The sequence below is a fragment of the Glycine max genome, chromosome 6, assembly GCF_000004515.6.
Source record: "Glycine max cultivar Williams 82 chromosome 6, Glycine_max_v4.0, whole genome shotgun sequence".
Lineage (NCBI taxonomy): Eukaryota > Viridiplantae > Streptophyta > Magnoliopsida > Fabales > Fabaceae > Glycine > Glycine max.
In genome coordinates this window covers 7,187,183-7,195,296 of record NC_038242.2, presented here as the reverse complement: position 1 = coordinate 7,195,296, position 8,114 = coordinate 7,187,183, and the positions used below count along the sequence as shown (strand labels likewise).

Here is an 8,114-nt window from a genome sequence, read left to right as displayed (position 1 = left end):
CGAACGTAAAACTTAAATCCAAATCATCAGAAGACAATGTTTTTACCTCTAGTTTAAATGGACTAATTTCGTTTCGTTTCCAATGAAAATAATAATACTACTTTGCAGCAGATGAGCAGAATGATACGACGCACATGGTAGTATTTTGTTTCTTATAAAATTTATATTTTAATATTTTTGGAAGCACGTGTAATTTTTTTTGAAGGGATGAAGCACATATGATTATGAAGCGTTCCAATTTTACAATTTTTTTAACACACAGAATGATACAACATGCATGGTAGTATTCGGTTTCTTATAAATTTAAATTTTAATAATTTTGGAAGCACATATGATAATGAAGCGCTAACAATTTTAACACAGATTAACTAGTAGCTCTTAAAATAATGTTTTGGCATGTAGCTCTTAATTTCAACAAATCCATTCCATACAAGAAGAATAAATCAACGGTGCGCTCTCAATCATCAGAAAAGCAGGACCATTGAGAACTTAAGCTGCGTTCCATCGTATATGTTCGGCGGAATATTATTAAAAAGGTGAGAGTAGCTTACCCAAATAAATACCAGTATAAAATGAAGTGACAGTACAAACTTAATGAAATTTGGAAATTACATAAAGCGCAGTGTTTTTACAAGATACTTTCCTTTTATTAAAGTCATATTTTAATGCATGGAGTTTCACATCCGACAGCAAAAGCTTTTGTTACTTTATGCCCCATGGAAGGTCCTTAGTTTTCTCTCTCTTCATCTCAAAGTTTCACTCTCACTCTTCTTCTTCTTCTTCTTCATCCTTTCTGATCTGTGCTGTTTTTTCAGGTAAAACGTTTTAATATTCAGCTTGTGAGCTTTGCTTCCACGTTTTGCTTTCTTTTGTTAGTTGAACCAAACAATTGGATTCTGAATTTCTGGAACCTTTCTGCAACCAACCCCGTGTGGTGTGTGTGTCTTTGTTTTTGCCCTTTTTGCTTTCATGCTTCCAACTTTGGCATGGGTCTTTGTCTTTCCCATTAATGGGTGAAAACAAAAATTCAATCTTTATTAATACTTTTCCAAATTCCTTTCTGGGCATTAACACAAGTATGGTCTTTTTTCTTTCTTTCTCGTTTTTGGAGGGAGTTCTTTTTACTTGATAGTTTGTGAATTTTCAGCCATTCAATTTTCTTCACTTAAATTTTCTGTCACTTCCATTCTTTTTTTTTTTAAAGAACCTACTGTTTGTAGTTTCTCTGCTGAAGTTTGCTTATAGAAGATGTCAAATTATTGAGTGAAGAGTATGTCTCATAAATTCAGAATTCTTCCTTGGCCATCTCTCTCTCTCTCTCTCTCTCTCTCTCTCTCTCTCTCTCTCTCTCTCTATATATATATATATATATATATATATAAAGTTATGGTTTATTCCTTCACAGTTATTTTTTGTGAAGTTTTTAACTTCTTTCCACCGAAAAGTAATAATTACCTTATACATGTGTGAGCACTATGTGACCATGGGTAGAAATGAACGAAGGTTGTCTTATCTTCTCATGTTTCGCTGTTTATTTATTGATTTAATTAATAATTATTATTTTGTGTGTTGCTTCTAATTCTCAAAGCCGTGTTGTCAACTTTGCAATTTGCATTATTAAAATTAAAATTAAAAAAATCCATACTCTGATGATTGTTGCTAAGCCTAATTTAATGCTTCTTGGGCACAAAGCAAAGAAATTTTGAACAAAGGTATGCTTCAATATTTCAATTCAATACATTATAGAAGTTCTGAGATGAATTGTATGTTGAGGTTGTTTATACATCAAGTGTGGCAACTGTTTTCCAGTGTACCATTTTTGTTTCCTGTTTGTTTGCCGATCTTGAAGGTTGTGGCATGTAACTTAAGATAATTGAGATTACTGAATTTGCTTTATGAACAATGTCAAATGGTGTTATTGTTTGATAGGGTACAACAAAATTGGGTGCTTTCGGTTAAACTGTGATGTCTCCGCCAGTGCTGAGCATAGGGGAGGAGGAGGGTAAAAGCAATGTCACTTTGTTGGTTTCCTCATCAACCACCATGGAAAGTGTGTGTCTCAAGAGCTTAGAATTTAAAGAGCGCAACTACATGGGATTATCTGATTGTTCTTCTGTGGACAGCTCGGTTCCGTCCTTCTCTGAAGAGACTAAAAGTAATCTGAACCTGAAAGCCACTGAACTCAGGCTCGGGCTTCCAGGATCACAGTCTCCTGATAGAGATTCTGATCTTTGCTTAAGAAGCTCAACTCAATTTGATGAAAAAACTTTGTTTCCGTTGCGTCCTTTGACTGATGATCACCATTCTTCAGCCAAGACTGCTGTTTTGGGAAACAAAAGAGGGTTCTCTGATGCCATGAACGGCTTCTCCTCAGAGGTAAACAACCATTTATTATTTACATGAAGAACATGTACTTTCTAAATGCTTGCTTGGCCAGACTAAAAATCTCCAATTTATCATGCAGGGGAAATTCCTAGTTGATTCGGAGGCCGCCAATCCGATACTGTCTCCCAGGCCTGCTTCTAACTTGGGATTAAAACCTGGTTCTACACTTGAGAAGGTTGGAGTTCAGCAAACCAAAATGAAAGAAGTAGCAACAACAAAGGCCAATGAAGCTAGACCCACTATTGATGGTTCTGCAAATAATAATAACAGTGCACCAGCTACCAAGTAAGTGGAAAACCTTAACTGATCACATTAAATTTGGGAAATTAGGTTTAACTGAGGAAATCACCTCTAATCATCCTTGTGTGCCAGGGCTCAGGTTGTGGGATGGCCTCCTATAAGATCATTCCGGAAAAATTCATTGGCTACCACTTCAAAGAACAATGAAGAAGTTGATGGAAAAGTGGGGGTTGGTGCACTGTTTGTCAAGGTCAGTATGGATGGTGCTCCCTATTTAAGGAAAGTAGACTTGAAGAATTACTCTACATATCCAGAATTATCTTCTGCTCTAGAAAAGATGTTCAGCTGTTTTACTATGAGTAAGAAAGAATTAGTTTTATGTGGAAAAACTTGACCTTTCAATTATTTATGTATGAACAGTCTGCCTGGATCCAGTTACTGCTTGTTTTGGTATGATTTCAGGTAAATGTGGATCTCATGGAATTCTGGGCAGGGAGATGCTGAATGAAACCAAGCTGAAGGACCTTCTTCATGGATCAGAATATGTTCTTACATATGAGGACAGAGAGGGCGATTGGATGCTTGTGGGTGATGTTCCCTGGGAGTAAGTTCTAATTCATTTTTGTACTTGCTTTTCCATTAGCTCTTCTTTAAAGTCTTCAAAAATAAAATCCTGAAAGGTAACAACTTTATATTCTAGAAATCTGTTTTCTTGTACATTTGTAGTTTTAATTCATATTAGCATGTCTTGGAAAGGAAGCTAGGAAGCACTGATACTTCAAAAATGGTTGCTATACTAGTGTCCTATATGATACTTGGGCTTTTTTTATGCTTCTAAGTGGGACACCATATTGATTAGATTAATATAGTATTTTTTCTTGTTTACAATAATTACAGTTGACTTATGAAACATTTATGTCTTCATTTTTGATACATTTGTTTTGATTGCTCAAGGAAAAAACAATATTCTGCTGTTGTCCGTGCCAAATGTCAACTTAAAACCTCTGTAGTGTTACATGCAGAGTAATTGTCCTTCCTGTGTTATCATTTCTTTATGAATTTTCAAAGGAATTTTCTGAATGCACAATGACTAATTTAATATTATTAAGACTGGAGAACAAATTTCATTTGTAATTATATTTTTCTAGTGACTGCCATGGCCTACGGGAAGCTGCTTTTTGTTTTTGGAGCATACTTGTAGAATTGCAGTTTTATGTGGCCTCAGGTTACTTGAAATTGTGGGTACTAGAATGTCTGTAGCAACTTTTGGGAGAAAGATTGATTGTTTAACTATTTGAATTTTGACATGTAAATCCATCATCTGATTTATGTTTCTCTTAAAGAACAATACATAATGTGTTTTTGTGGGAAACTAGGACATTTAATTTTGATCTAATGGCAATTACAAATTTCAAAATTTTACAATGTCCATGAATTATATGGTGTGATAGGATAAAAACTGTCATTGCAAGTGAAATATTCTGGTTATTCCAATAATGTGTTAGCCTGTTTCCTAATAATGTATAGTTTTACATTGATAAAGTTCATTTTCATATAAGATAGGGTTAAGCTTTTTACATGCCCTGTTAAATCTTTCATGAAATGAAGTTGCATCATGTTTGTTTCTCTGCAAACTAATTCAAACAATGTCTTGACGAGATGCAGGATGTTTATTGAAACATGCAAGAGGCTGAGGATCATGAAGAGTTCTGATGCCATTGGTCTAGGTATTTTTTATCAACACCATATGTCGCATAATTAAGTTTAACTTTAAACATAATACTTGTCTGAAAATCGGCTAAGTATAGAAGAAAGGAAAAGCAATAAAGCTATAAAGCGTTTGGTTCATTAATTAATTGCACACCACATGGTTAAATAGTTTAGCAATCAATATGTAATAAAAAATTTCAAATAGCCTGGTAGCTAGTTGTTTCAATTATGCAGTGGTGGTAGAATAGAGGTATAAATTATATCTATAATCTTAGTAATCAAATAGTCTTACGGCTACAACTACAATACACGAGTTCTAGTCCAAATTGAAGTTTGAAAATAAACAACTTCTTTCCAAAGAATTTGTTTTGCATTCTAAATATGTGATTTAAAAAATGCTTATAGAAATTGTGTTCAGAATTCAGATATGGTTAGAAGTGAGCTATTTTTCCAATTTTAGAAAAATACTTTATGAATGTGAACTCGGAGTGAGCAGAAATCAGAAGACAATCATAGAAACCAAGTTGAAAATATTTTTCTTTCCCAGTTGTTTGAAACCTTCCTTCAACTTCTCATGAGTTGTACCCAAAAGTTTTTAGTCTTATTTAAATTTACTTTTTTATGCCTACTTGCAGCTCCCAGGGCTGTTGAAAAATGTAAGAGCAGAACCTAGGCAGTACCAGTGTTCCTCTTCGAACATGGTGTATTGGAAGCGAGAACTGAAGGCATATGGGACTGGATAGAATCTCATACTAAGCTGCCATAATCCTTCTATTGTTTATTATGTGTCCGTTTTATGTTGTCATGGCGTTTATGATTTAGTAAGCTTCTTTTCAAGATTGTTGTGATAAAACTTAACAAAACTCTAAGACTTGACTGTGGGAGTAGCTATATTTTATGTACCCGAGTTAATGTTATGGTTGAAGGATCTTTGATGTGTTAATTTTGCAGCGTCTCAACGGGGTGTCCTATGTTTGTGTGAAAGAAAGAAAGAAAAATGTATGTCAGTATGTCCCTTTGCCATAACTGTTTGCCACTTATCAAAGTCATTATACAAAAGAGCATACGGTTGTCAGGATCTAGCAAAAAACTGACACGAAAAAGGTAGAGTTCCCAAGCTAGGTGGATGTTTCTGATCATGAAATTTTTTTACTAGTTCTTTACATCATGTTTGCACACCAATTTGTAGAAACAAAATATTAATAAATTGTGCTTGGTGATGCTTTGAGGTTTGAGCCTGGACCTTGGAGTTGAACTATTTAGATTTTGTCAAGACATATAGGATATGGTTGTCGGGGGGGTCTAGGAGCCAAGCATGTGAAAGCTCTGACCATAGGTTGCAGTGGGTGGATCATCCTGTTCAATTAAACGGGCCAACACACAGCAGTGGCGTGACATTCTGAGCAATTTTTTTAGCCTTTTGTGGCTCTAGTTCTATGTTCGATTGAGGTTTATGGTCCAGTCACCAGTGTGTTTGACAATTATTATTACCCTAGTCGTGTTTTGCATGCCTCAACTAATAGGGGGCATTTTACTATTTCGTCTTGTTTTAGAGCATGATTGCTATTAAACTAAGTTGCATAGCAGGCTACTATTTCTTCATGTTTTAAAGCGTGATTGAAAATCAGGTGGAAAATAAGAATACTTTTGTGAAAGTATTAGAACTTTTATTTTTGTTTTTGTTTTTATTCAATATTAGAACGAGCGTCACACAATTAACTACAAACTAAACATGCACTTATTATTACTATGAGGGTTGATAAACAAAAAGGTGTTGTTTTAGATACCCACTTCGAGGCTAAACTGAGTAAATTAAAGGGGTTTTGAGTAATGTATAAATTTGGTGCATGTACGTATTGGTTCAAGTCTTTTCTTCTAAATTAGAGGGTGTCTTGCAAAAGTGGGAGTTCAGGTACCTCTCGTTTGGGAAATGCATCCACAGTCACATTCGTCCTATGCATATGATTCTCTCTGTCCACCGTGGTTAAGGAAACACAGCAAGGGAGCATGTGCCCTCTAGTCTAATCGATTTGTTTCATTGTCTTTAAAGTTTATAGAAAATATTGCAGATCTTGTATACACAGTTTCACTGTGCAGTTCTAACTTCTGATGAAAATTTACCATTTGGTCGTAGTGAAATTCAGAGTGTGGTCGCATGAGCCATGAAGTACGAAAAATACAGAAATAAAATAAAATTAAACTTTTAATATGAAAAAAAAGGGCAAGCCCTTTACCAAAAAAAGATCTTGCTCAAGCGGTTGAGTTCAGGATATCCAAGAAGAGTGCCACGATTTATTTCCTAGCAAAATAATTGTTCTCTTATCTCCTATGTCATATCTTCTACTCCTTAATAATAATAGAGAATAAGAATATGCATGAGTTTAATTTAGAAATGGATCACTAGGAAAGTTATAGATCATGGAATATATACTATGTACGGACTTAGGAGGCTTTTATAAGAAGCAACGAAAAGAATGTAATCTTTTTTTCTTTTTTTTTTTTAAGTTGAAAAGAATGTAATCTTGAATTCGCGGAATGATAACATTTTTATTGGCTAAATTCTTGTTTTAGCCTATGATATTATATGAGAATATTTTGAATAAATAAAAAAATGCATGAGAATAGAATTATACTAGTCTCAGATTTTGAAAACCAATATTTATGTTAATCTTTTCCCCACCTTTTTCGTACGTGTATTCTCCTACCTGCCTTAGGGCCAGGGGTAGGTTCCTTACTGTGGGATTACTGTAGGGGTGTCTCCTCGTTTGATTGGTGAGCAGTTCGGCCTTTGGATTTCCAATAAATAAATAAACTTGAAGAAAGAATAGTATAAATGATATTTTTTTAAGTCAAGAAATAAATTTTTAAAAAAATCATAAACAAAAATGTCTTATAAGTTTAATATATATTATAAATCAATTCTTTTGTTAGGGCAAGTAAACGTAATTTATTTTTTAGCTACTTATTTAATATACATATCAGGTGATTATAATAATACTAAAAAATATAATACGTAAAATAATCAAGAATTTCTTTATATTTGAAATATACTGTTTGATTTCAATTTCCAATTTAATTCATTTATCATAAAGCTAAAAATATTTCTTTCTTAACCATCTTTTTTTTTTACTAGAGCATAGATATTCTCCAAATGGAGACAATCTTGTTAGAGAAGTGATCTCACAGTAGAATCGACCTACCTGATGATTTTTGTTGACCATCTTAAATCACTATCCTTATATCTTCATCTATATAGTCAATTTTCTTAATTATTTATCTCTTTTAATCTATCATTTTCTTATTTTAAATTAAATTTTAATATTCTTTAAAAGAAAATATCAGTAACTAAAAACAATCTTGCATCAAAATATAAATTATTTATAAAATATATTTTTGTTAACAATTTTAATTGTAATATATTTTATAAATTAAAATATATTTATTTACCATAAATTTTAGTTATATAAAAATAAACATGCTCCTTGTACATTATTCAAACTAAAAATGTAAATTTTGAATCAATATAGTTCTTTTGGTATTTAAATCAACATAGTTTAAATCCTTAGACAATTACCCCATATTCGTACACCTGGATCTTTTTAGTTGTCAATTTTTAGTTAATAATAAAGATGAAATGCAAAACGATTTGGTTTTGATTGGTTTTATTGGTTGCATTTGCTCCTTTTGGGTCAAGGTGGAAAACATTATCTTGGTTTGTATGATGCTGTTATGCTTACATGATTAGTGGGCCGGGAGGCACTGGGCTCTTCCCTGTGGAC

At 33.3% G+C, this 8,114-nt stretch overlaps 1 long non-coding RNA gene across 1 annotated transcript; it reads left to right on the top strand.

The window, feature by feature from the left end:
• Positions 1-656: 656 nt before the first annotated feature.
• On the top strand, positions 657-5,278 carry LOC100812025 (auxin-responsive protein IAA8). The gene is made up of 7 exons (XR_005891966.1): positions 657-815; positions 1,930-2,376; positions 2,465-2,670; positions 2,758-2,984; positions 3,088-3,229; positions 4,291-4,352; positions 4,971-5,278. It is a non-coding gene; the product is annotated as an auxin-responsive protein IAA8 (long non-coding RNA).
• Positions 5,279-8,114: the final 2,836 nt, after the last annotated feature.